The sequence below is a fragment of the Taudactylus pleione genome, unplaced genomic scaffold (genome assembly GCF_031769625.1).
Source record: "Taudactylus pleione unplaced genomic scaffold, aTauple2 ptg000454l, whole genome shotgun sequence".
Classification (NCBI taxonomy): domain Eukaryota; kingdom Metazoa; phylum Chordata; class Amphibia; order Anura; family Myobatrachidae; genus Taudactylus; species Taudactylus pleione.
The window spans coordinates 3,593,067-3,619,349 of record NW_028284856.1 but is presented as its reverse complement, the minus strand read 5'-3'; the positions used below and the strand labels follow the sequence as shown (position 1 = coordinate 3,619,349).

General features: G+C 36.9%; 21 non-coding genes across 21 annotated transcripts; all 21 read right to left on the bottom strand.

Annotated features, from left to right (window-relative positions):
- Nucleotides 1-584: 584 nt before the first annotated feature.
- TRNAK-UUU (transfer RNA lysine (anticodon UUU)) lies at nt 585-657 on the bottom strand. The gene has a single exon. It is a non-coding gene; the product is annotated as a tRNA-Lys (tRNA).
- A 610-nt stretch (nt 658-1,267) lies between these two features.
- On the bottom strand, nt 1,268-1,340 carry TRNAK-UUU (transfer RNA lysine (anticodon UUU)). Its single transcript has one exon. It is a non-coding gene; the product is annotated as a tRNA-Lys (tRNA).
- A 943-nt stretch (nt 1,341-2,283) lies between these two features.
- On the bottom strand, nt 2,284-2,356 carry TRNAK-UUU (transfer RNA lysine (anticodon UUU)). The gene has a single exon. It is a non-coding gene; the product is annotated as a tRNA-Lys (tRNA).
- Nucleotides 2,357-2,966: 610 nt separating this feature from the next.
- On the bottom strand, nt 2,967-3,039 carry TRNAK-UUU (transfer RNA lysine (anticodon UUU)). The gene has a single exon. It is a non-coding gene; the product is annotated as a tRNA-Lys (tRNA).
- A 2,312-nt stretch (nt 3,040-5,351) lies between these two features.
- Nucleotides 5,352-5,424, bottom strand: TRNAK-UUU (transfer RNA lysine (anticodon UUU)). The gene has a single exon. It is a non-coding gene; the product is annotated as a tRNA-Lys (tRNA).
- Nucleotides 5,425-7,050: 1,626 nt separating this feature from the next.
- On the bottom strand, nt 7,051-7,123 carry TRNAK-UUU (transfer RNA lysine (anticodon UUU)). Its single transcript has one exon. It is a non-coding gene; the product is annotated as a tRNA-Lys (tRNA).
- Nucleotides 7,124-9,435: 2,312 nt separating this feature from the next.
- TRNAK-UUU (transfer RNA lysine (anticodon UUU)) lies at nt 9,436-9,508 on the bottom strand. Its single transcript has one exon. It is a non-coding gene; the product is annotated as a tRNA-Lys (tRNA).
- A 1,626-nt stretch (nt 9,509-11,134) lies between these two features.
- On the bottom strand, nt 11,135-11,207 carry TRNAK-UUU (transfer RNA lysine (anticodon UUU)). The gene has a single exon. It is a non-coding gene; the product is annotated as a tRNA-Lys (tRNA).
- A 610-nt stretch (nt 11,208-11,817) lies between these two features.
- Nucleotides 11,818-11,890, bottom strand: TRNAK-UUU (transfer RNA lysine (anticodon UUU)). The gene has a single exon. It is a non-coding gene; the product is annotated as a tRNA-Lys (tRNA).
- Nucleotides 11,891-12,849: 959 nt separating this feature from the next.
- On the bottom strand, nt 12,850-12,922 carry TRNAK-UUU (transfer RNA lysine (anticodon UUU)). Its single transcript has one exon. It is a non-coding gene; the product is annotated as a tRNA-Lys (tRNA).
- A 610-nt stretch (nt 12,923-13,532) lies between these two features.
- TRNAK-UUU (transfer RNA lysine (anticodon UUU)) lies at nt 13,533-13,605 on the bottom strand. The gene has a single exon. It is a non-coding gene; the product is annotated as a tRNA-Lys (tRNA).
- Nucleotides 13,606-14,564: 959 nt separating this feature from the next.
- On the bottom strand, nt 14,565-14,637 carry TRNAK-UUU (transfer RNA lysine (anticodon UUU)). The gene has a single exon. It is a non-coding gene; the product is annotated as a tRNA-Lys (tRNA).
- Nucleotides 14,638-15,248: 611 nt separating this feature from the next.
- TRNAK-UUU (transfer RNA lysine (anticodon UUU)) lies at nt 15,249-15,321 on the bottom strand. Its single transcript has one exon. It is a non-coding gene; the product is annotated as a tRNA-Lys (tRNA).
- A 950-nt stretch (nt 15,322-16,271) lies between these two features.
- Nucleotides 16,272-16,344, bottom strand: TRNAK-UUU (transfer RNA lysine (anticodon UUU)). The gene has a single exon. It is a non-coding gene; the product is annotated as a tRNA-Lys (tRNA).
- A 959-nt stretch (nt 16,345-17,303) lies between these two features.
- Nucleotides 17,304-17,376, bottom strand: TRNAK-UUU (transfer RNA lysine (anticodon UUU)). The gene has a single exon. It is a non-coding gene; the product is annotated as a tRNA-Lys (tRNA).
- Nucleotides 17,377-19,683: 2,307 nt separating this feature from the next.
- TRNAK-UUU (transfer RNA lysine (anticodon UUU)) lies at nt 19,684-19,756 on the bottom strand. The gene has a single exon. It is a non-coding gene; the product is annotated as a tRNA-Lys (tRNA).
- A 912-nt stretch (nt 19,757-20,668) lies between these two features.
- On the bottom strand, nt 20,669-20,741 carry TRNAK-UUU (transfer RNA lysine (anticodon UUU)). The gene has a single exon. It is a non-coding gene; the product is annotated as a tRNA-Lys (tRNA).
- A 1,626-nt stretch (nt 20,742-22,367) lies between these two features.
- Nucleotides 22,368-22,440, bottom strand: TRNAK-UUU (transfer RNA lysine (anticodon UUU)). Its single transcript has one exon. It is a non-coding gene; the product is annotated as a tRNA-Lys (tRNA).
- Nucleotides 22,441-23,732: 1,292 nt separating this feature from the next.
- On the bottom strand, nt 23,733-23,805 carry TRNAK-UUU (transfer RNA lysine (anticodon UUU)). Its single transcript has one exon. It is a non-coding gene; the product is annotated as a tRNA-Lys (tRNA).
- Nucleotides 23,806-25,096: 1,291 nt separating this feature from the next.
- On the bottom strand, nt 25,097-25,169 carry TRNAK-UUU (transfer RNA lysine (anticodon UUU)). The gene has a single exon. It is a non-coding gene; the product is annotated as a tRNA-Lys (tRNA).
- Nucleotides 25,170-25,778: 609 nt separating this feature from the next.
- TRNAK-UUU (transfer RNA lysine (anticodon UUU)) lies at nt 25,779-25,851 on the bottom strand. Its single transcript has one exon. It is a non-coding gene; the product is annotated as a tRNA-Lys (tRNA).
- Nucleotides 25,852-26,283: the final 432 nt, after the last annotated feature.

Sequence of the window (26,283 nt, the reverse complement as noted above, 5' to 3'; positions counted from 1 at the left end):
AATTACTAAAGTAGGAAAATCTCTCTATCACTAAAAGTATGATATGAATAGCTTGACATTTAGTGTCTATTGGTGAAATACATTTAATTTGCCTCTTGGTTGAAGGTGTACATTCTTAAACAGTTTGTGATTTTCCCACTCTGCACTATGTTCCATTTCACAAAAACGACACATTGCTTAAAAGACACTCGCCTGAACAGGGACTTGAACCCTGGACCCTCAGATTAAAGTTCTGATGTTTTACCGACTCCAGGCTCTTCTGGAGTCTGTCGCAAACCTATAGAAAGTTCATAATACTGAAACCAAGTAAATTCAAATGGTGACAACTACTGTGCAATTACTAAAGTAGGAAAATCTCTCTATCACTAAAAACAAGTCATATCAAATGATGACAACTACTAGTTACTGTGCAATTACTAAAGTTGGACAATCTCTCTATCACTAAAAGTATGAACTGAAAAGCTTGACATTTAGTGTCTCTTGATGAAATACATTTAATTTGCATCTTGGTTGAAGGTGTACATTCTTAAACACTCTGCACTATGTTCCATTTCACAAAAACGACACATTGCTTAAAAGACACTCGCCCGAACAGGGACTTGAACCCTGGACCCTCAGATTAAAAGTCTGATGCTCTACCGACTGAGCTATCCAGGCTATTCTGTGATAGGTCGCAAAAATGCAGAAAGTTCGTAATACAAAAAACAAGTCATATCAAATGATGACAACTACTAGTTACTGTGCAATTACTAAAGTTGGAAAATCTCTCTATCACTAAAAGTATTATCTGAATAGCTTGACATTTAGTGTCTATTGATGAAATACATTTAATTTGCCTCTTGGTTGAAGGTGTACATTCTTAAACAGTTTGTGATTTTCCCACTCTGCACTGTGTTCCATTTCACAAAAACGACACATTGCTTAAAAGACACTCGCCCGAACAGGGACTTGAACCCTGGACCCTCAGATTAAAGTTCTGATGTTTTACCGACTCCAGGCTCTTCTGGAGTTTGTCGCAAACCTATAGAAAGTTCGTAATACTAAAACCAAGTAAATTCAAATGGTGACAACTACTGTGCAATTACTAAAGTAGCAAAATCTCTCTATCACTAAAAGTATGATCTGAATAGCTTGACATTTAGTGTCTATTGATGAAATACATTTAATTTGCCTCTTGGTTGAAGGTGTACATTCTTAAACAGTTTGTGATTTTCCCACTCTGCAATATGTTCCATTTCACAAAATGATACGTTGCTTAAAAGACACTCGCCCGAACAGGGACTTGAACCCTGGACCCTCAGATTAAAAGTCTGATGCTCTACCGACTGAGCTATCCAGGCTCTTCTGTGATAGGTCGCAAAAATGCAGAAAGTTCGTAATACAAAAAACAAGTCATATCAAATGATGACAACTACTAGTTACTGTGCAATTACTAAAGTTGGAAAATCTCTCTATCACTAAAAGTATTATCTGAATAGCTTGACATTTAGTGTCTATTAATGAAATACATTTAATTTGCCTCTTGGTTGAAGGTGTACATTCTTAAACAGTTTGTGATTTTCCCACTCTGCACTATGTTCCATTTCACAAAAACGACACATTGCTTAAAAGACACTCGCCCGAACAGGGACTTGAACCCTGGACCCTCAGATTAAAGTTCTGATGTTTTACCGACTCCAGGCTCTTCTGGAGTCTGTCGCAAACCTATAGAAAGTTCATAATACTGAAACCAAGTAAATTCAAATGGTGACAACTACTGTGCAATTACTAAAGTAGGAAAATCTCTCTATCACTAAAAGTATGATCTGAATAGCTTGACATTTAGTGTCTATTGATGAAATACATTTAATTTGCCTCTTGGTTGAAGGTGTACATTCTTAAACAGTTTGTGATTTTCCCACTCTGCAATATGTTCCATTTCACAAAATGATACGTTGCTTAAAAGACACTCGCCCGAACAGGGACTTGAACCCTGTACCCTCAGATTAAAAGTCTGATGCTTTACCGACTGAGCTATCCAGGATCTTCCGTGATAGGTCGCAAAAATGCAGAAAGTTCGTAATACAAAAAACAAGTCATATCAAATGATGACAACTACTAGTTACTGTGCAATTACTAAAGTTGGACAATCTCTCTATCACTAAAAGTATGAACTGAAAAGCTTGACATTTAGTGTCTCTTGATGAAATACATTTAATTTGCATCTTGGTTGAAGGTGTACATTCTTAAACACTCTGCACTATGTTCCATTTCACAAAAACGACACATTGCTTAAAAGACACTCGCCCGAACAGGGACTTGAACCCTGGACCCTCAGATTAAAAGTCTGATGCTCTACCGACTGAGCTATCCAGGCTATTCTGTGATAGGTCGCAAAAATGCAGAAAGTTCGTAATACAAAAAACAAGTCATATCAAATGATGACAACTACTAGTTACTGTGCAATTACTAAAGTTGGAAAACCTCTCTATCACTAAAAGTATTATCTGAATAGCTTGACATTTAGTGTCTATTGATGAAATACATTTAATTTGCCTCTTGGTTGAAGGTGTACATTCTTAAACAGTTTGTGATTTTCCCACTCTGCACTGTGTTCCATTTCACAAAAACGACACATTGCTTAAAAGACACTCGCCCGAACAGGGACTTGAACCCTGGACCCTCAGATTAAAGTTCTGATGTTTTACCGACTCCAGGCTCTTCTGGAGTTTGTCGCAAACCTATAGAAAGTTCGTAATACTAAAACCAAGTAAATTCAAATGGTGACAACTACTGTGCAATTACTAAAGTAGCAAAATCTCTCTATCACTAAAAGTATGATCTGAATAGCTTGACATTTAGTGTCTATTGATGAAATACATTTAATTTGCCTCTTGGTTGAAGGTGTACATTCTTAAACAGTTTGTGATTTTCCCACTCTGCAATATGTTCCATTTCACAAAATGATACGTTGCTTAAAAGACACTCGCCCGAACAGGGACTTGAACCCTGGACCCCCAGATTAAAAGTCTGATGCTCTACCGACTGAGCTATCCAGGCTCTTCTGTGTTAGGTCGCAAAAATGCAGAAAGTTCGTAATACAAAAAACAAGTCATATCAAATGATGACAACTACTAGTTACTGTGCAATTACTAAAGTTGAAAAATCTCTCTATCACTAAAAGTATTATCTGAATAGCTTGACATTTAGTGTCTATTGATGAAATACATTTAATTTGCCTCTTGGTTGAAGGTGTACATTCTTAAACAGTTTGTGATTTTCCCACTCTGCACTATGTTCCATTTCACAAAAATGACACATTGCTTAAAAGACACTCGCCCGAACAGGGACTTGAACCCTGGACCATCAGATTAAAGTTCTGATGTTTTACCGACTCCAGGCTCTTCTGGAGTTTGTCGCAAACCTATAGAAAGTTCGTAATACTGAAACCAAGTAAATTCAAATTGTGACAACTACTGTGCAATTACTAAAGTAGGAAAATCTCTCTATCACTAAAAGTATGATATGAATAGCTTGACATTTAGTGTCTATTGGTGAAATACATTTAATTTGCCTCTTGGTTGAAGGTGTACATTCTTAAACAGTTTGTGATTTTCCCACTCTGCACTATGTTCCATTTCACAAAAACGACACATTGCTTAAAAGACACTCGCCTGAACAGGGACTTGAACCCTGGACCCTCAGATTAAAGTTCTGATGTTTTACCGACTCCAGGCTCTTCTGGAGTCTGTCGCAAACCTATAGAAAGTTCATAATACTGAAACCAAGTAAATTCAAATGGTGACAACTACTGTGCAATTACTAAAGTAGGAAAATCTCTCTATCACTAAAAGTATGATCTGAATAGCTTGACATTTAGTGTCTATTGATGAAATACATTTAATTTGCCTCTTGGTTGAAGGTGTACATTCTTAAACAGTTTGTGATTTTCCCACTCTGCAATATGTTCCATTTCACAAAATGATACGTTGCTTAAAAGACACTCGCCCGAACAGGGACTTGAACCCTGTACCCTCAGATTAAAAGTCTGATGCTTTACCGACTGAGCTATCTAGGATCTTCCGTGATAGGTCGCAAAAATGCAGAAAGTTCGTAATACAAAAAACAAGTCATATCAAATGATGACAACTACTAGTTACTGTGCAATTACTAAAGTTGAAAAATCTCTCTATCACTAAAAGTATTATCTGAATAGCTTGACATTTAGTGTCTATTGATGAAATACATTTAATTTGCCTCTTGGTTGAAGGTGTACATTCTTAAACAGTTTGTGATTTTCCCACTCTGCACTATGTTCCATTTCACAAAAATGACACATTGCTTAAAAGACACTCGCCCGAACAGAGACTTGAACCCTGGACCCTCAGATTAAAGTTCTGATGTTTTACCGACTCCAGGCTCTTCTGGAGTTTGTCGCAAACCTATAGAAAGTTCGTAATACTAAAACCAAGTAAATTCAAATGGTGACAACTACTGTGCAATTACTAAAGTAGGAAAATCTCTCTATCACTAAAAGTATGATATGAATAGCTTGACATTTAGTGTCTATTGGTGAAATACATTTAATTTGCCTCTTGGTTGAAGGTGTACATTCTTAAACAGTTTGTGATTTTCCCACTCTGCACTATGTTCCATTTCACAAAATGACACATTGCTTAAAAGACACTCGCCCGAACACACCCTTGAACCCTGGACCCTCAGATTAAAAGTCTGATGCTCTACCGACTGAGCTATCCAGGCTCTTCTGTGATAGGTCGCAAAAATGCAGAAAGTTCGTAATACAAAAAACAAGTCATATCAAATGATGACAACTACTAGTTACTGTGCAATTACTAAAGTTGGAAAATCTCTCTATCACTAAAAGTATTATCTGAATAGCTTGACATTTAGTGTCTATTGATGAAATACATTTAATTTGCCTCTTGGTTGAAGGTGTACATTCTTAAACAGTTTGTGATTTTCCCACTCTGCACTATGTTCCATTTCACAAAAACGACACATTGCTTAAAAGACACTCGCCCGAACAGGGACTTGAATCCTGGACCCTCAGATTAAAGTTCTGATGTTTTACCGACTCCAGGCTCTTCTGGAGTTTGTCGCAAACCTATAGAAAGTTCGTAATACTAAAACCAAGTAAATTCAAATGGTGACAACTACTGTGCAATTACTAAAGTAGCAAAATCTCTCTATCACTAAAAGTATGATATGAATAGCTTGACATTTAGTGTCTATTGGTGAAATACATTTAATTTGCCTCTTGGTTGAAGGTGTACATTCTTAAACAGTTTGTGATTTTCCCACTCTGCACTATGTTCCATTTCACAAAAACGACACATTGCTTAAAAAACACTCGCCCGAACAAGGACTTGAACCCTGGACCCTCAGATTAAAAGTCTGATGCTCTACCGACTGAGCTATCCAGGCTCTTCTGTGATAGGTCGCAAAAATGCAGAAAGTTCGTAATACAAAAAACAAGTCATATCAAATGATGACAACTACTAGTTACTGTGCAATTACTAAAGTTGAAAAATCTCTCTATCACTAAAAGTATTATCTGAATAGCTTGACATTTAGTGTCTATTGATGAAATACATTTAATTTGCCTCTTGGTTGAAGGTGTACATTCTTAAACAGTTTGTGATTTTCCCACTCTGCACTATGTTCCATTTCACAAAAATGACACATTGCTTAAAAGACACTCGCCCGAACAGGGACTTGAACCCTGGACCCTCAGATTAAAGTTCTGATGTTTTACCGACTCCAGGCTCTTCTGGAGTTTGTCGCAAATCTATAGAAAGTTCGTAATACTAAAACCAAGTAAATTCAAATGGTGACAACTACTGTGCAATTACTAAAGTAGGAAAATCTCTCTATCACTAAAAGTATGATATGAATAGCTTGACATTTAGTGTCTATTGGTGAAATACATTTAATTTGCCTCTTGGTTGAAGGTGTACATTCTTAAACAGTTTGTGATTTTCCCACTCTGCACTATGTTCCATTTCACAAAATGACACATTGCTTAAAAGACACTCGCCCGAACAGACCCTTGAACCCTGGACCCTCAGATTAAAAGTCTGATGCTCTACCGACTGAGCTATCCAGGCTCTTCTGTGATAGGTCGCAAAAATGCAGAAAGTTCGTAATACAAAAAACAAGTCATATCAAATGATGACAACTACTAGTTACTGTGCAATTACTAAAGTTGGAAAATCTCTCTATCACTAAAAGTATTATCTGAATAGCTTGACATTTAGTGTCTATTGATGAAATACATTTAATTTGCCTCTTGGTTGAAGGTGTACATTCTTAAACAGTTTGTGATTTTCCCACTCTGCACTATGTTCCATTTCACAAAAACGACACATTGCTTAAAAGACACTCGCCTGAACAGGGACTTGAACCCTGGACCCTCAGATTAAAGTTCTGATGTTTTACCGACTCCAGGCTCTTCTGGAGTCTGTCGCAAACCTATAGAAAGTTCATAATACTGAAACCAAGTAAATTCAAATGGTGACAACTACTGTGCAATTACTAAAGTAGGAAAATCTCTCTATCACTAAAAGTATGATCTGAATAGCTTGACATTTAGTGTCTATTGATGAAATACATTTAATTTGCCTCTTGGTTGAAGGTGTACATTCTTAAACAGTTTGTGATTTTCCCACTCTGCAATATGTTCCATTTCACAAAATGATACGTTGCTTAAAAGACACTCGCCCGAACAGGGACTTGAACCCTGTACCCTCAGATTAAAAGTCTGATGCTTTACCGACTGAGCTATCCAGGATCTTCCGTGATAGGTCGCAAAAATGCAGAAAGTTCGTAATACAAAAAACAAGTCATATCAAATGATGACAACTACTAGTTACTGTGCAATTACTAAAGTTGGACAATCTCTCTATCACTAAAAGTATGAACTGAAAAGCTTGACATTTAGTGTCTCTTGATGAAATACATTTAATTTGCATCTTGGTTGAAGGTGTACATTCTTAAACACTCTGCACTATGTTCCATTTCACAAAAACGACACATTGCTTAAAAGACACTCGCCCGAACAGGGACTTGAACCCTGGACCCCCAGATTAAAAGTCTGATGCTCTACCGACTGAGCTATCCAGGCTCTTCTGTGTTAGGTCGCAAAAATGCAGAAAGTTCGTAATACAAAAAACAAGTCATATCAAATGATGACAACTACTAGTTACTGTGCAATTACTAAAGTTGAAAAATCTCTCTATCACTAAAAGTATTATCTGAATAGCTTGACATTTAGTGTCTATTGATGAAATACATTTAATTTGCCTCTTGGTTGAAGGTGTACATTCTTAAACAGTTTGTGATTTTCCCACTCTGCACTATGTTCCATTTCACAAAAATGACACATTGCTTAAAAGACACTCGCCCGAACAGGGACTTGAACCCTGGACCATCAGATTAAAGTTCTGATGTTTTACCGACTCCAGGCTCTTCTGGAGTTTGTCGCAAACCTATAGAAAGTTCGTAATACTGAAACCAAGTAAATTCAAATTGTGACAACTACTGTGCAATTACTAAAGTAGGAAAATCTCTCTATCACTAAAAGTATGATATGAATAGCTTGACATTTAGTGTCTATTGGTGAAATACATTTAATTTGCCTCTTGGTTGAAGGTGTACATTCTTAAACAGTTTGTGATTTTCCCACTCTGCACTATGTTCCATTTCACAAAAACGACACATTGCTTAAAAGACACTCGCCTGAACAGGGACTTGAACCCTGGACCCTCAGATTAAAGTTCTGATGTTTTACCGACTCCAGGCTCTTCTGGAGTCTGTCGCAAACCTATAGAAAGTTCATAATACTGAAACCAAGTAAATTCAAATGGTGACAACTACTGTGCAATTACTAAAGTAGGAAAATCTCTCTATCACTAAAAGTATGATCTGAATAGCTTGACATTTAGTGTCTATTGATGAAATACATTTAATTTGCCTCTTGGTTGAAGGTGTACATTCTTAAACAGTTTGTGATTTTCCCACTCTGCAATATGTTCCATTTCACAAAATGATACGTTGCTTAAAAGACACTCGCCCGAACAGGGACTTGAACCCTGTACCCTCAGATTAAAAGTCTGATGCTTTACCGACTGAGCTATCCAGGATCTTCCGTGATAGGTCGCAAAAATGCAGAAAGTTCGTAATACAAAAAACAAGTCATATCAAATGATGACAACTACTAGTTACTGTGCAATTACTAAAGTTGAAAAATCTCTCTATCACTAAAAGTATTATCTGAATAGCTTGACATTTAGTGTCTATTGATGAAATACATTTAATTTGCCTCTTGGTTGAAGGTGTACATTCTTAAACAGTTTGTGATTTTCCCACTCTGCACTATGTTCCATTTCACAAAAATGACACATTGCTTAAAAGACACTCGCCCGAACAGGGACTTGAACCCTGGACCCTCAGATTAAAGTTCTGATGTTTTACCGACTCCAGGCTCTTCTGGAGTTTGTCGCAAACCTATAGAAAGTTCGTAATACTAAAACCAAGTAAATTCAAATGGTGACAACTACTGTGCAATTACTAAAGTAGGAAAATCTCTCTATCACTAAAAGTATGATATGAATAGCTTGACATTTAGTGTCTATTGGTGAAATACATTTAATTTGCCTCTTGGTTGAAGGTGTACATTCTTAAACAGTTTGTGATTTTCCCACTCTGCACTATGTTCCATTTCACAAAATGACACATTGCTTAAAAGACACTCGCCCGAACACACCCTTGAACCCTGGACCCTCAGATTAAAAGTCTGATGCTCTACCGACTGAGCTATCCAGGCTCTTCTGTGATAGGTCGCAAAAATGCAGAAAGTTCGTAATACAAAAAACAAGTCATATCAAATGATGACAACTACTAGTTACTGTGCAATTACTAAAGTTGGAAAATCTCTCTATCACTAAAAGTATTATCTGAATAGCTTGACATTTAGTGTCTATTGATGAAATACATTTAATTTGCCTCTTGGTTGAAGGTGTACATTCTTAAACAGTTTGTGATTTTCCCACTCTGCACTATGTTCCATTTCACAAAAACGACACATTGCTTAAAAGACACTCGCCCGAACAGGGACTTGAATCCTGGACCCTCAGATTAAAGTTCTGATGTTTTACCGACTCCAGGCTCTTCTGGAGTTTGTCGCAAACCTATAGAAAGTTCGTAATACTAAAACCAAGTAAATTCAAATGGTGACAACTACTGTGCAATTACTAAAGTAGCAAAATCTCTCTATCACTAAAAGTATGATATGAATAGCTTGACATTTAGTGTCTATTGGTGAAATACATTTAATTTGCCTCTTGGTTGAAGGTGTACATTCTTAAACAGTTTGTGATTTTCCCACTCTGCACTATGTTCCATTTCACAAAAACGACACATTGCTTAAAAAACACTCGCCCGAACAAGGACTTGAACCCTGGACCCTCAGATTAAAAGTCTGATGCTCTACCGACTGAGCTATCCAGGCTCTTCTGTGATAGGTCGCAAAAATGCAGAAAGTTCGTAATACAAAAAACAAGTCATATCAAATGATGACAACTACTAGTTACTGTGCAATTACTAAAGTTGAAAAATCTCTCTATCACTAAAAGTATTATCTGAATAGCTTGACATTTAGTGTCTATTGATGAAATACATTTAATTTGCCTCTTGGTTGAAGGTGTACATTCTTAAACAGTTTGTGATTTTCCCACTCTGCACTATGTTCCATTTCACAAAAATGACACATTGCTTAAAAGACACTCGCCCGAACAGGGACTTGAACCCTGGACCCTCAGATTAAAGTTCTGATGTTTTACCGACTCCAGGCTCTTCTGGAGTTTGTCGCAAATCTATAGAAAGTTCGTAATACTAAAACCAAGTAAATTCAAATGGTGACAACTACTGTGCAATTACTAAAGTAGGAAAATCTCTCTATCACTAAAAGTATGATATGAATAGCTTGACATTTAGTGTCTATTGGTGAAATACATTTAATTTGCCTCTTGGTTGAAGGTGTACATTCTTAAACAGTTTGTGATTTTCCCACTCTGCACTATGTTCCATTTCACAAAATGACACATTGCTTAAAAGACACTCGCCCGAACAGACCCTTGAACCCTGGACCCTCAGATTAAAAGTCTGATGCTCTACCGACTGAGCTATCCAGACTCTTCTGTGATAGGTCGCAAAAATGCAGAAAGTTCGTAATACAAAAAACAAGTCATATCAAATGATGACAACTACTAGTTACTGTGCAATTACTAAAGTTGGAAAATCTCTCTATCACTAAAAGTATTATCTGAATAGCTTGACATTTAGTGTCTATTGATGAAATACATTTAATTTGCCTCTTGGTTGAAGGTGTACATTCTTAAACAGTTTGTGATTTTCCCACTCTGCACTATGTTCCATTTCACAAAAACGACACATTGCTTAAAAGACACTCGCCTGAACAGGGACTTGAACCCTGGACCCTCAGATTAAAGTTCTGATGTTTTACCGACTCCAGGCTCTTCTGGAGTCTGTCGCAAACCTATAGAAAGTTCATAATACTGAAACCAAGTAAATTCAAATGGTGACAACTACTGTGCAATTACTAAAGTAGGAAAATCTCTCTATCACTAAAAGTATGATCTGAATAGCTTGACATTTAGTGTCTATTGATGAAATACATTTAATTTGCCTCTTGGTTGAAGGTGTACATTCTTAAACAGTTTGTGATTTTCCCACTCTGCAATATGTTCCATTTCACAAAATGATACGTTGCTTAAAAGACACTCGCCCGAACAGGGACTTGAACCCTGTACCCTCAGATTAAAAGTCTGATGCTTTACCGACTGAGCTATCCAGGATCTTCCGTGATAGGTCGCAAAAATGCAGAAAGTTCGTAATACAAAAAACAAGTCATATCAAATGATGACAACTACTAGTTACTGTGCAATTACTAAAGTTGGACAATCTCTCTATCACTAAAAGTATGAACTGAAAAGCTTGACATTTAGTGTCTCTTGATGAAATACATTTAATTTGCATCTTGGTTGAAGGTGTACATTCTTAAACACTCTGCACTATGTTCCATTTCACAAAAACGACACATTGCTTAAAAGACACTCGCCCGAACAGGGACTTGAACCCTGGACCCTCAGATTAAAAGTCTGATGCTCTACCGACTGAGCTATCCAGGCTATTCTGTGATAGGTCGCAAAAATGCAGAAAGTTCGTAATACAAAAAACAAGTCATATCAAATGATGACAACTACTAGTTACTGTGCAATTACTAAAGTTGGAAAATCTCTCTATCACTAAAAGTATTATCTGAATAGCTTGACATTTAGTGTCTATTGATGAAATACATTTAATTTGCCTCTTGGTTGAAGGTGTACATTCTTAAACAGTTTGTGATTTTCCCACTCTGCACTGTGTTCCATTTCACAAAAACGACACATTGCTTAAAAGACACTCGCCCGAACAGGGACTTGAACCCTGGACCCTCAGATTAAAGTTCTGATGTTTTACCGACTCCAGGCTCTTCTGGAGTTTGTCGCAAACCTATAGAAAGTTCGTAATACTAAAACCAAGTAAATTCAAATGGTGACAACTACTGTGCAATTACTAAAGTAGCAAAATCTCTCTATCACTAAAAGTATGATCTGAATAGCTTGACATTTAGTGTCTATTGATGAAATACATTTAATTTGCCTCTTGGTTGAAGGTGTACATTCTTAAACAGTTTGTGATTTTCCCACTCTGCAATATGTTCCATTTCACAAAATGATACGTTGCTTAAAAGACACTCGCCCGAACAGGGACTTGAACCCTGGACCCTCAGATTAAAAGTCTGATGCTCTACCGACTGAGCTATCCAGGCTCTTCTGTGTTAGGTCGCAAAAATGCAGAAAGTTCGTAATACAAAAAACAAGTCATATCAAATGATGACAACTACTAGTTACTGTGCAATTACTAAAGTTGAAAAATCTCTCTATCACTAAAAGTATTATCTGAATAGCTTGACATTTAGTGTCTATTGATGAAATACATTTAATTTGCCTCTTGGTTGAAGGTGTACATTCTTAAACAGTTTGTGATTTTCCCACTCTGCACTATGTTCCATTTCACAAAAATGACACATTGCTTAAAAGACACTCGCCCGAACAGGGACTTGAACCCTGGACCATCAGATTAAAGTTCTGATGTTTTACCGACTCCAGGCTCTTCTGGAGTTTGTCGCAAACCTATAGAAAGTTCGTAATACTAAAACCAAGTAAATTCAAATTGTGACAACTACTGTGCAATTACTAAAGTAGGAAAATCTCTCTATCACTAAAAGTATGATATGAATAGCTTGACATTTAGTGTCTATTGGTGAAATACATTTAATTTGCCTCTTGGTTGAAGGTGTACATTCTTAAACAGTTTGTTATTTTCCCACTCTGCACTATGTTCCATTTCACAAAATGACACATTGCTTAAAAGACACTCGCCCGAACAGACCCTTGAACCCTGGACCCTCAGATTAAAAGTCTGATGCTCTACCGACTGAGCTATCCAGGCTCTTCTGTGATAGGTCGCAAAAATGCAGAAAGTTCGTAATACAAAAAACAAGTCATATCAAATGATGACAACTACTAGTTACTGTGCAATTACTAAAGTTGGAAAATCTCTCTATCACTAAAAGTATGAACTGAAAAGCTTGACATTTAGTGTCTCTTGATGAAATACATTTAATTTGCCACTTGGTTGAAGGTGTGCATTCTTAAACAGTTTGTGATTTTCCCACTCTGCACTATGTTCCATTTCACAAAAATGACACATTGCTTAAAAGACACTCGCCAGAACAGGGACTTGAACCCTGGACCCTCAGATTAAAAGTCTGATGCTCTACCGACTGAGCTATCCAGGCTCTTCTGTGATAGGTCGCAAAAATGCAGAAAGTTCGTAATACAAAAAACAAGTCATATCAAATGATGACAACTACTAGTTACTGTGCAATTACTAAAGTTGAAAAATCTCTCTATCACTAAAAGTATTATCTGAATAGCTTGACATTTAGTGTCTATTTATGAAATACATTTAATTTGCCTCTTGGTTGAAGGTGTACATTCTTAAACAGTTTGTGATTTTCCCACTCTGCACTATGTTCCATTTCACAAAAACGACACATTGCTTAAAAGACACTCGCCCGAACAGGGACTTGAACCCTGGACCCTCAGATTAAAGTTCTGATGTTTTACCGACTCCAGGCTCTTCTGGAGTTTGTCGCAAACCTATAGAAAGTTCGTAATACTAAAACCAAGTAAATTCAAATGGTGACAACTACTGTGCAATTACTAAAGTAGGAAAATCTCTCTATCACTAAAAGTATGATATGAATAGCTTGACATTTAGTGTCTATTGATGAAATACATTTAATTTGCCTCTTGGTTGAAGGTGTACATTCTTAAACAGTTTGTGATTTTCCCACTCTGCACTATGTTCCATTTCACAAAATGACACATTGCTTAAAAGACACTCGCCCGAACAGGGACTTGAACCCTGGATCCTCAGATTAAAAGTCTGATGCTCTACCGACTGAGCTATCCAGGCTCTTCTGTGATAGGTCGCAAAAATGCAGAAAGTTCGTAATACAAAAAACAAGTCATATCAAATGATGACAACTACTAGTTACTGTGCAATTACTAAAGTTGGAAAATCTCTCTATCACTAAAAGTATTATCTGAATAACTTGACATTTAGTGTCTATTGATGAAATACATTTAATTTGCCTCTTGGTTGAAGGTGTACATTCTTAAACAGTTTGTGATTTTCCCACTCTGCACTATGTTCCATTTCACAAAAATGACACATTGCTTAAAAGACACTCGCCCGAACAGGGACTTGAACCCTGGACCCTCAGATTAAAGTTCTGATGTTTTACCGACTCCAAGCTCTTCTGGAGTCTGTCGCAAACCTATAGAAAGTTCATAATACTGAAACCAAGTAAATTCAAATGGTGACAACTACTGTGCAATTACTAAAGTAGGAAAATCTCTCTATCACTAAAAGTATGATCTGAATAGCTTGACATTTAGTGTCTATTGATGAAATACATTTAATTTGCCTCTTGGTTGAAGGTGTACATTCTGAAACAGTTTGTGATTTTCCCACTCTGCAATATGTTCCATTTCACAAAATGATACGTTGCTTAAAAGACACTCGCCCGAACAGGGACTTGAACCCTGTACCTTCAGATTTAAAGTCTGATGCTCTACCGACTGAGCTATCCAGGATCTTCCGTGATAGGTCGCAAAAATGCAGAAAGTTCGTAATACAAAAAACAAGTCATATCAAATGATGACAACTACTAGTTACTGTGCAATTACTAAAGTTGGACAATCTCTCTATCACTAAAAGTATGAACTGAAAAGCTTGACATTTAGTGTCTCTTGATGAAATACATTTAATTTGCCACTTGGTTGAAGGTGTGCATTCTTAAACAGTTTGTGATTTTCCCACTCTGCACTATGTTCCATTTCACAAAAACGACACATTGCTTAAAAGACACTCGCCCGAACAGGGACTTGAACCCTGGACCCTCAGATTAAAAGTCTGATGCTCTACCGACTGAGCTATCCAGGCTCTTCTGTGATAGGTCGCAAAAATGCAGAAAGTTCGTAATACAAAAAACAAGTCATATCAAATGATGACAACTACTAGTTACTGTGCAATTACTAAAGTTGGAAAATCTCTCTATCACTAAAAGTATTATCTGAATAGCTTGACATTTAGTGTCTATTTATGAAATACATTTAATTTGCCTCTTGTTTGAAGGTGTACATTCTTAAACAGTTTGTGATTTTCCCACTCTGCACTATGTTCCATTTCACAAAAACGACACATTGCTTAAAAGACACTCGCCCGAACAGGGACTTGAACCCTGGACCCTCAGATTAAAGTTCTGATGTTTTACCGACTCCAGGCTCTTCTGGAGTTTGTCGCAAACCTATAGAAAGTTCGTAATACTAAAACCAAGTAAATTCAAATGGTGACAACTACTGTGCAATTACTAAAGTAGGAAAATCTCTCTATCACTAAAAGTATGAACTGAAAAGCTTGACATTTAGTGTCTCTTGATGAAATACATTTAATTTGCCACTTGGTTGAAGGTGTGCATTCTTAAACAGTTTGTGATTTTCCCACTCTGCACTATGTTCCATTTCACAAAAACGACACATTTCTTAAAAGACACTCGCCAGAACAGGGACTTGAACCCTGGACCCTCAGATTAAAAGTCTGATGCTCTACCGACTGAGCTATCCAGGCTCTTCTGTGATAGGTCGCAAAAATGCAGAAAGTTCGTAATACAAAAAACAAGTCATATCAAATGATGACAACTACTAGTTACTGTGCAATTACTAAAGTTGAAAAATCTCTCTATCACTAAAAGTATTATCTGAATAGCTTGACATTTAGTGTCTATTTATGAAATACATTTAATTTGCCTCTTGGTTGAAGGTGTACATTCTTAAACAGTTTGTGATTTTCCCACTCTGCACTATGTTCCATTTCACAAAAACGACACATTGCTTAAAAGACACTCGCCCGAACAGGGACTTGAACCCTGGACCCTCAGATTAAAGTTCTGATGTTTTACCGACTCCAGGCTCTTCTGGAGTTTGTCGCAAACCTATAGAAAGTTCGTAATACTAAAACCAAGTAAATTCAAATGGTGACAACTACTGTGCAATTACTAAAGTAGGAAAATCTCTCTATCACTAAAAGTATGATATGAATAGCTTGACATTTAGTGTCTATTGATGAAATACATTTAATTTGCCTCTTGGTTGAAGGTGTACATTCTTAAACAGTTTGTGATTTTCCCACTCTGCACTATGTTCCATTTCACAAAATGACACATTGCTTAAAAGACACTCGCCCGAACAGGGACTTGAACCCAGATTAAAAGTCTGATGCTCTACCGACTGAGCTATCCAGGCTCTTCTGTGATAGGTCGCAAAAATGCAGAAAGTTCGTAATACAAAAAACAAGTCATATCAAATGATGACAACTACTAGTTACTGTGCAATTACTAAAGTTGGAAAATCTCTCTATCACTAAAAGTATGAACTGAAAAGCTTGACATTTAGTGTCTCTTGATGAAATACATTTAATTTGCCACTTGGTTGAAGGTGTGCATTCTTAAACAGTTTGTGATTTTCCCACTCTGCACTATGTTCCATTTCACAAAAACGACACATTGCTTAAAAGACACTCGCCAGAACAGGGACTTGAACCCTGGACCCTCAGATTAAAAGTCTGATGCTCTACCGACTGAGCTATCCAGGCTCTTCTGTGATAGGTCGCAAAAATGCAGAAAGTTCGTAATACAAAAAACAAGTCATATCAAATGATGACAACTACTAGTTACTGTGCAATTACTAAAGTTGAAAAATCTCTCTATCACTAAAAGTATTATCTGAATAGCTTGACATTTAGTGTCTATTGATGAAATACATTTAATTTGCCTCTTGGTTGAAGGTGTACATTCTTAAACAGTTTGTGATTTTCCCACTCTGCACTATGTTCCATTTCACAAAAATGACACATTGCTTAAAAGACACTCGCCCGAACAGGGACTTGAACCCTGGACCCTCAGATTAAAGTTCTGATGTTTTACCGACTCCAGGCTCTTCTGGAGTTTGTCGCAAACCTATAGAAAGTTCGTAATACTAAAACCAAGTAAATTCAAATGGTGACAACTACTGTGCAATTACTAAAGTAGGAAAATCTCTCTATCACTAAAAGTATGATATGAATAGCTTGACATTTAGTGTCTATTGGTGAAATACATTTAATTTGCCTCTTGGTTGAAGGTGTACATTCTTAAACAGTTTGTGATTTTCCCACTCTGCACTATGTTCCATTTCACAAAATGACACATTGCTTAAAAGACACTCGCCCGAACAGACCCTTGAACCCTGGACCCTCAGATTAAAAGTCTGATGCTCTACCGACTGAGCTATCCAGGCTCTTCTGTGATAGGTCGCAAAAATGCAGAAAGTTCGTAATACAAAAAACAAGTCATATCAAATGATGACAACTACTAGTTACTGTGCAATTACTAAAGTTGGAAAATCTCTCTATCACTAAAAGTATTATCTGAATAGCTTGACATTTAGTGTCTATTGATGAAATACATTTAATTTGCCTCTTGGTTGAAGGTGTACATTCTTAAACAGTTTGTGATTTTCCCACTCTGCACTATGTTCCATTTCACAAAAACGACACATTGCTTAAAAGACACTCGCCCGAACAGGGACTTGAACCCTGGACCCTCAGATTAAAAGTCTGATGCTCTACCGACTGAGCTATCCAGGCTCTTCTGTGATAGGTCGCAAAAATGCAGAAAGTTTGTAATACAAAAAACAAGTCATATCAAATGATGACAACTACTAGTTACTGTGCAATTACTAAAGTTGAAAAATCTCTCTATCACTAAAAGTATTATCTGAATAGCTTGACATTTAGTGTCTATTGATGAAATACATTTAATTTGCCTCTTGGTTGAAGGTGTACATTCTTAAACAGTTTGTGATTTTCCCACTCTGCACTATGTTCCATTTCACAAAAATGACACATTGCTTAAAAGACACTCGCCCGAACAGGGACTTGAACCCTGGACCCTCAGATTAAAGTTCTGATGTTTTACCGACTCCAGGCTCTTCTGGAGTTTGTCGCAAACCTATAGAAAGTTCGTAATACTAAAACCAAGTAAATTCAAATGGTGACAACTACTGTGCAATTACTAAAGTAGGAAAATCTCTCTATCACTAAAAGTATGATATGAATAGCTTGACATTTAGTGTCTATTGGTGAAATACATTTAATTTGCCTCTTGGTTGAAGGTGTACATTCTTAAACAGTTTGTGATTTTCCCACTCTGCACTATGTTCCATTTCACAAAATGACACATTGCTTAAAAGACACTCGCCCGAACAGACCCTTGAACCCTGGACCCTCAGATTAAAAGTCTGATGCTCTACCGACTGAGCTATCCAGGCTCTTCTGTGATAGGTCGCAAAAATGCAGAAAGTTCGTAATACAAAAAACAAGTCATATCAAATGATGACAACTACTAGTTACTGTGCAATTACTAAAGTTGGAAAATCTCTCTATCACTAAAAGTATTATCTGAATAGCTTGACATTTAGTGTCTATTGATGAAATACATTTAATTTGCCTCTTGGTTGAAGGTGTACATTCTTAAACAGTTTGTGATTTTCCCACTCTGCACTATGTTCCATTTCACAAAAACGACACATTGCTTAAAAGACACTCGCCCGAACAGGGACTTGAACCCTGGACCCTCAGATTAAAGTTCTGATGTTTTACCGACTCCAGGCTCTTCTGGAGTTTGTCGCAAACCTATAGAAAGTTCGTAATACTAAAACCAAGTAAATTCAAATGGTGACAACTACTGTGCAATTACTAAAGTAGGAAAATCTCTCTATCACTAAAAGTATGATATGAATAGCTTGACATTTAGTGTCTATTGGTGAAATACATTTAATTTGCCTCTTGGTTGAAGGTGTACATTCTTAAACAGTTTGTGATTTTCCCACTCTGCACTATGTTCCATTTCACAAAATGACACATTGCTTAAAAGACACTCGCCCGAACAGACCCTTGAACCCTGGACCCTCAGATTAAAAGTCTGATGCTCTACCGACTGAGCTATCCAGGCTCTTCTGTGATAGGTCGCAAAAATGCAGAAAGTTCGTAATACAAAAAACAAGTCATATCAAATGATGACAACTACTAGTTACTGTGCAATTACTAAAGTTGGAAAATCTCTCTATCACTAAAAGTATTATCTGAATAGCTTGACATTTAGTGTCTAGATGAAATACATTTAATTTGCCTCTTGGTTGAAGGTGTACATTCTTAAACAGTTTGTGATTTTCCCACTCTGCACTATGTTCCATTTCACAAAAACGACACATTGCTTAAAAGACACTCGCCCGAACAGGGACTTGAACCCTGGACCCTCAGATTAAAGTTCTGATGTTTTACCGACTCCAGGCTCTTCTGGAGTCTGTCGCAAACCTATAGAAAGTTCATAATACTGAAACCAAGTAAATTCAAATGGTGACAACTACTGTGCAATTACTAAAGTAGGAAAATCTATCTATCACTAAAAGTATGATCTGAATAGCTTGACATTTAGTGTCTATTGATGAAATACATTTAATTTGCCTCTTGGTTGAAGGTGTACATTCTTAAACAGTTTGTGATTTTCCCACTCTGCAATATGTTCCATTTCACAAAATGATACGTTGCTTAAAAGACACTCACCCGAACAGGGACTTGAACCCTGTACCCTCAGATTAAAAGTCTGATGCTTTACCGACTGAGCTATCCAGGATCTTCTGTGATAGGTCGCAAAAATGCAGAAAGTTCGTAATACAAAAAACAAGTCATATCAAATGATGACAACTACTAGTTACTGTGCAATTACTAAAGTTGGACAATCTCTCTATCACTAAAAGTATGAACTGAAAAGCTTGACATTTAGTGTCTCTTGATGAAATACATTTAATTTGCATCTTGGTTGAAGGTGTACATTCTTAAACACTCTGCACTATGTTCCATTTCACAAAAACGACACATTGCTTAAAAAACACTCGCCCGAACAGGGACTTGAACCCTGGACCCTCAGATTAAAAGTCTGATGCTCTACCGACTGAGCTATCCAGGCTCTTCTGTGATAGGTCGCAAAAATGCAGAAAGTTCGTAATACAAAAAACAAGTCATATCAAATGATGACAACTACTAGTTACTGTGCAATTACTAAAGTTGGAAAATCTCTCTATCACTAAAAGTATTATCTGAATAGCTTGACATTTAGTGTCTATTGATGAAATACATTTAATTTGCCTCTTGGTTGAAGGTGTACATTCTTAAACAGTTTGTGATTTTCCCACTCTGCACTATGTTCCATTTCACAAAAACGACACATTGCTTAAAAGACACTCGCCCGAACAGGGACTTGAACCCTGGACCCTCAGATTAAAGTTCTGATGTTTTACCGACTCCAGGCTCTTCTGGAGTCTGTCGCAAACCTATAGAAAGTTCATAATACTGAAACCAAGTAAATTCAAATGGTGACAACTACTGTGCAATTACTAAAGTAGGAAAATCTCTCTATCACTAAAAGTATGATCTGAATAGCTTGACATTTAGTGTCTATTGATGAAATACATTTAATTTGCCTCTTGGTTGAAGGTGTACATTCTTAAACAGTTTGTGATTTTCCCACTCTGCAATATGTTCCATTTCACAAAATGATACGTTGCTTAAAAGACACTCGCCCGAACAGGGACTTGAACTACCGACTGAGCTATCCAGGATCTTCTGTGATAGGTCGCAAAAATGCAGAAAGTTCGTAATACAAAAAACAAGTCATATCAAATGATGACAACTACTAGTTACTGTGCAATTACTAAAGTTGGACAATCTCTCTATCACTAAAAGTATGAACTGAAAAGCTTGACATTTAGTGTCTCTTGATGAAATACGTTTAATTTGCATCTTGGTTGAAGGTGTACATTCTTAAACACTCTGCACTATGTTCCATTTCACAAAAACGACACATTGCTTAAAAGACACTCGCCCGAACAGGGACTTGAACCCTGGACCCTCAGATTAAAAGTCTGATGCTCTACCGACTGAGATATCCAGGCTATTCTGTGATAGGTCGCAAAAATACAGAAAGTTCGTAATACAAAAAACAAGTCATATCAAATGATGACAACTACTAGTTACTGTGCAATTACTAAAGTTGGAAAATCTCTCTATCACTAAAAGTATTATCTGAATAGCTTGACATTTAGTGTCTAATGATGAAATACATTTAATTTGCCTCTTGGTTGAAGGTGTACATTCTTAAACAGTTTGTGATTTTCCCACTCTGCACTGTGTTCCATTTCACAAAAATGACACATTGCTTAAAAGACACTCGCCCGAACAGGGACTTGAACCCTGGACCCTCAGATTAAAGTTCTGATGTTTTACCGACTCCAGGCTCTTCTGGAGTTTGTCGCAAACCTATAGAAAGTTCGTAATACTAAAACCAAGTAAATTCAAATGGTGACAACTACTGTGCAATTACTAAAGTAGGAAAATCTCTCTATCACTAAAAGTATGATATGAATAGCTTGACATTTAGTGTCTATTGGTGAAATACATTTAATTTGCCTCTTGGTTGAAGGTGTACATTCTTAAACAGTTTGTGATTTTCCCACTCTGCACTATGTTCCATTTCACAAAATGACACATTGCTTAAAAGACACTCGCCCGAACAGACCCTTGAACCCTGGACCCTCAGATTAAAAGTCTGATGCTCTACCGACTGAGCTATCCAGGCTCTTCTGTGATAGGTCGCAAAAATGCAGAAAGTTCGTAATACAAAAAACAAGTCATATCAAATGATGACAACTACTAGTTACTGTGCAATTACTAAAGTTGGAAAATCTCTCTATCACTAAAAGTATTATCTGAATAGCTTGACATTTAGTGTCTATTGATGAAATACATTTAATTTGCCTCTTGGTTGAAGGTGTACATTCTTAAACAGTTTGTGATTTTCCCACTCTGCACTATGTTCCATTTCACAAAAACGACACATTGCTTAAAAGACACTCGCCCGAACAGGGTCTTGAACCCTGGACCCTAAGATTAAAGTTCTGATGTTTTACCGACTCCAGGCTCTTCTGGAGTCTGTCGCAAACCTATAGAAAGTTCATAATACTGAAACCAAGTAAATTCAAATGGTGACAACTACTGTGCAATTACTAAAGTAGGAAAATCTCTCTATCACTAAAAGTATGATCTGAATAGCTTGACATTTAGTGTCTATTGATGAAATACATTTAATTTGCCTCTTGGTTGAAGGTGTACATTCTTAAACAGTTTGTGATTTTCCCACTCTGCAATATGTTCCATTTCACAAAATGATACGTTGCTTAAAAGACACTCGCCCGAACAGGGACTTGAACCCTGTACCCTCAGATTAAAAGTCTGATGCTCTACCGACTGAGCTATCCAGGATCTTCTGTGATAGGTCGCAAAAATGCAGAAAGTTCGTAATACAAAAAACAAGTCATATCAAATGATGACAACTACTAGTTACTGTGCAATTACTAAAGTTGGACAATCTCTCTATCACTAAAAGTATGAACTGAAAAGCTTGACATTTAGTGTCTCTTGATGAAATACATTTAATTTGCATCTTGGTTGAAGGTGTACATTCTTAAACACTCTGAACTATGTTCCATTTCACAAAAACGACACATTGCTTAAAAGACACTCGCCCGAACAGGGACTTGAACCCTGGACCCTCAGATTAAAAGTCTGATGCTCTACCGACTGAGCTATCCAGGCTATTCTGTGATAGGTCGCAAAAATGCAGAAAGTTCGTAATACAAAAAACAAGTCATATCAAATGATGACAACTACTAGTTACTGTGCAATTACTAAAGTTGGAAAATCTCTCTATCACTAAAAGTATTATCTGAATAGCTTGACATTTAGTGTCTATTGATGAAATACATTTAATTTGCCTCTTGGTTGAAGGTGTACATTCTTAAACAGTTTGTGATTTTCCCACTCTGCACTGTGTTCCATTTCACAAAAACGACACATTGCTTAAAAGACACTCGCCTGAACAGGGACTTGAACCCTGGACCCTCAGATTAAAGTTCTGATGTTTTACCGACTCCAGGCTCTTCTGGAGTTTGTCGCAAACCTATAGAAAGTTCGTAATACTAAAACCAAGTAAATTCAAATGGTGACAACTACTGTGCAATTACTAAAGTAGGAAAATCTCTCTATCACTAAAAGTATGATATGAATAGCTTGACATTTAGTGTCTATTGGTGAAATACATTTAATTTGCCTCTTGGTTGTAGGTGTACATTCTTAAACAGTTTGTGATTTTCCCACTCTGCACTATGTTCCATTTCACAAAATGACACATTGCTTAAAAGACACTCGCCCGAACAGACCCTTGAACCCTGGACCCTCAGATTAAAAGTCAGATGCTCTACCGACTGAGCTATCCAGGCTCTTCTGTGATAGGTCGCAAAAATGCAGAAAGTTCGTAATACAAAAAACAAGTCATTTCAAATGATGACAACTACTAGTTACTGTGCAATTACTAAAGTAGGAAAATCTCTCTATCACTAAAAGTATGAACTGAAAAGCTTGACATTTAGTGTCTCTTGATGAAATACATTTAATTTGCCTCTTGGTTGAAGGTGTACATTCTTAAACAGTTTGTGATTTTCCCACTCTGCACTATGTTATATTTCACAAAAACGACACATTGCTTAAAAGACACTCGCCCGAACAGGAACTTGAACCCTTGACCCTCAGATTAAAGTTCTGATGTTTTACCGACTCCAGGCTCTTCTGGAGTCTGTCGCAAACCTATAGAAAGTTCGTAATACTAAAACAAGTAAATTCAAATGGTAACAACTACTGTGCAATTACTAAAGTAGGAAAGTCTCTCTATCACTAAAAGTATGATATGAATAGCTTGACATTTAGTGTCTATTGATGAAATACATTTAATTTGCCTCTTGGTTGAAGGTGTACATTCTTAAACAGTTTGTGATTTTCCCACTCTGCACTATGTTCCATTTCACAAAATGACACATTGCTTAAAAGACACTCGCCCAAACAGGGACTTGAACCCTGGACCCTCAGATTAAAAGTCTGATGCTCTACCGACTGAGCTATCCAGGCTCTTCTGTGATAGGTCGCAAAAATGCAGAAAGTTCGTAATACAAAAAACAAGTCATATCAAATGATGACAACTACTAGTTACTGTGCAATTACTAAAGTTGGAAAATCTCTCTATCACTAAAAGTATTATCTGAATAGCTTGACATTTAGTGTCTATTGATGAAATACATTTAATTTGCCTCTTGGTTGAAGGTGTACATTCTTAAACAGTTTGTGATTTTCCCACTCTGCACTATGTTCCATTTCACAAAATGACACATTGCTTAAAAGACACTCGCCCGAACAGACCCTTGAACCCTGGACCCTCAGATTAAAAGTCTGATGCTCTACCGACTGAGCTATCCAGGCTCTTCTGTGATAGGTCGCAAAAATGCAGAAAGTTCGTAATACAAAAAACAAGTCATATCAAATGATGACAACTACTAGTTACTGTGCAATTACTAAAGTTGGAAAATCTCTCTATCACTAAAAGTATTATCTGAATAGCTTGACATTTAGTGTCTATTGATGAAATACATTTAATTTGCCTCTTGGTTGAAGGTGTACATTCTTAAACAGTTTGTGATTTTCCCACTCTGCACTATGTTCCATTTCACAAAAACGACACATTGCTTAAAAGACACTCGCCCGAACAGGGTCTTGAACCCTGGACCCTCAGATTAAAGTTCTGATGTTTTACCGACTCCAGGCTCTTCTGGAGTCTGTCGCAAACCTATAGAAAGTTCATAATACTGAAACCAAGTAAATTCAAATGGTGACAACTACTGTGCAATTACTAAAGTAGGAAAATCTCTCTATCACTAAAAGTATGATCTGAATAGCTTGACATTTAGTGTCTATTGATGAAATACATTTAATTTGCCTCTTGGTTGAAGGTGTACATTCTTAAACAGTTTGTGATTTTCCCACTCTGCAATATGTTCCATTTCACAAAATGATACGTTGCTTAAAAGACACTCGCCCGAACAGGGACTTGAACCCTGTACCCTCAGATTAAAAGTCTGATGCTCTACCGACTGAGCTATCCAGGATCTTCTGTGATAGGTCGCAAAAATGCAGAAAGTTCGTAATACAAAAAACAAGTCATATCAAATGATGACAACTACTAGTTACTGTGCAATTACTAAAGTTGGACAATCTCTCTATCACTAAAAGTATGAACTGAAAAGCTTGACATTTAGTGTCTCTTGATGAAATACATTTAATTTGCATCTTGGTTGAAGGTGTACATTCTTAAACACTCTGAACTATGTTCCATTTCACAAAAACGACACATTGCTTAAAAGACACTCGCCCGAACAGGGACTTGAACCCTGGACCCTCAGATTAAAAGTCTGATGCTCTACCGACTGAGCTATCCAGGCTATTCTGTGATAGGTCGCAAAAATGCAGAAAGTTCGTAATACAAAAAACAAGTCATATCAAATGATGACAACTACTAGTTACTGTGCAATTACTAAAGTTGGAAAATCTCTCTATCACTAAAAGTATTATCTGAATAGCTTGACATTTAGTGTCTATTGATGAAATACATTTAATTTGCCTCTTGGTTGAAGGTGTACATTCTTAAACAGTTTGTGATTTTCCCACTCTGCACTATGTTATATTTCACAAAAACGACACATTGCTTAAAAGACACTCGCCCGAACAGGAACTTGAACCCTTGACCCTCAGATTAAAGTTCTGATGTTTTACCGACTCCAGGCTCTTCTGGAGTCTGTCGCAAACCTATAGAAAGTTCGTAATACTAAAACAAGTAAATTCAAATGGTAACAACTACTGTGCAATTACTAAAGTAGGAAAGTCTCTCTATCACTAAAAGTATGATATGAATAGCTTGACATTTAGTGTCTATTGATGAAATACATTTAATTTGCCTCTTGGTTGAAGGTGTACATTCTTAAACAGTTTGTGATTTTCCCACTCTGCACTATGTTCCATTTCACAAAATGACACATTGCTTAAAAGACACTCGCCCAAACAGGGACTTGAACCCTGGACCCTCAGATTAAAAGTCTGATGCTCTACCGACTGAGCTATCCAGGCTCTTCTGTGATAGGTCGCAAAAATGCAGAAAGTTCGTAATACAAAAAACAAGTCATATCAAATGATGACAACTACTAGTTACTGTGCAATTACTAAAGTTGGAAAATCTCTCTATCACTAAAAGTATTATCTGAATAGCTTGACATTTAGTGTCTATTGATGAAATACATTTAATTTGCCTCTTGGTTGAAGGTGTACATTCTTAAACAGTTTGTGATTTTCCCACTCTGCACTGTGTTCCATTTCACAAAAACGACACATTGCTTAAAAGACACTCGCCCGAACAGGGACTTGAACCCTGGACCCTCAGATTAAAGTTCTGATGTTTTACCGACTCCAGGCTCTTCTGGAGTTTGTCACAAACCTATAGAAAGTTCGTAATACTAAAACCAAGTAAATTCAAATGGTGACAACTACTGTGCAATTACTAAA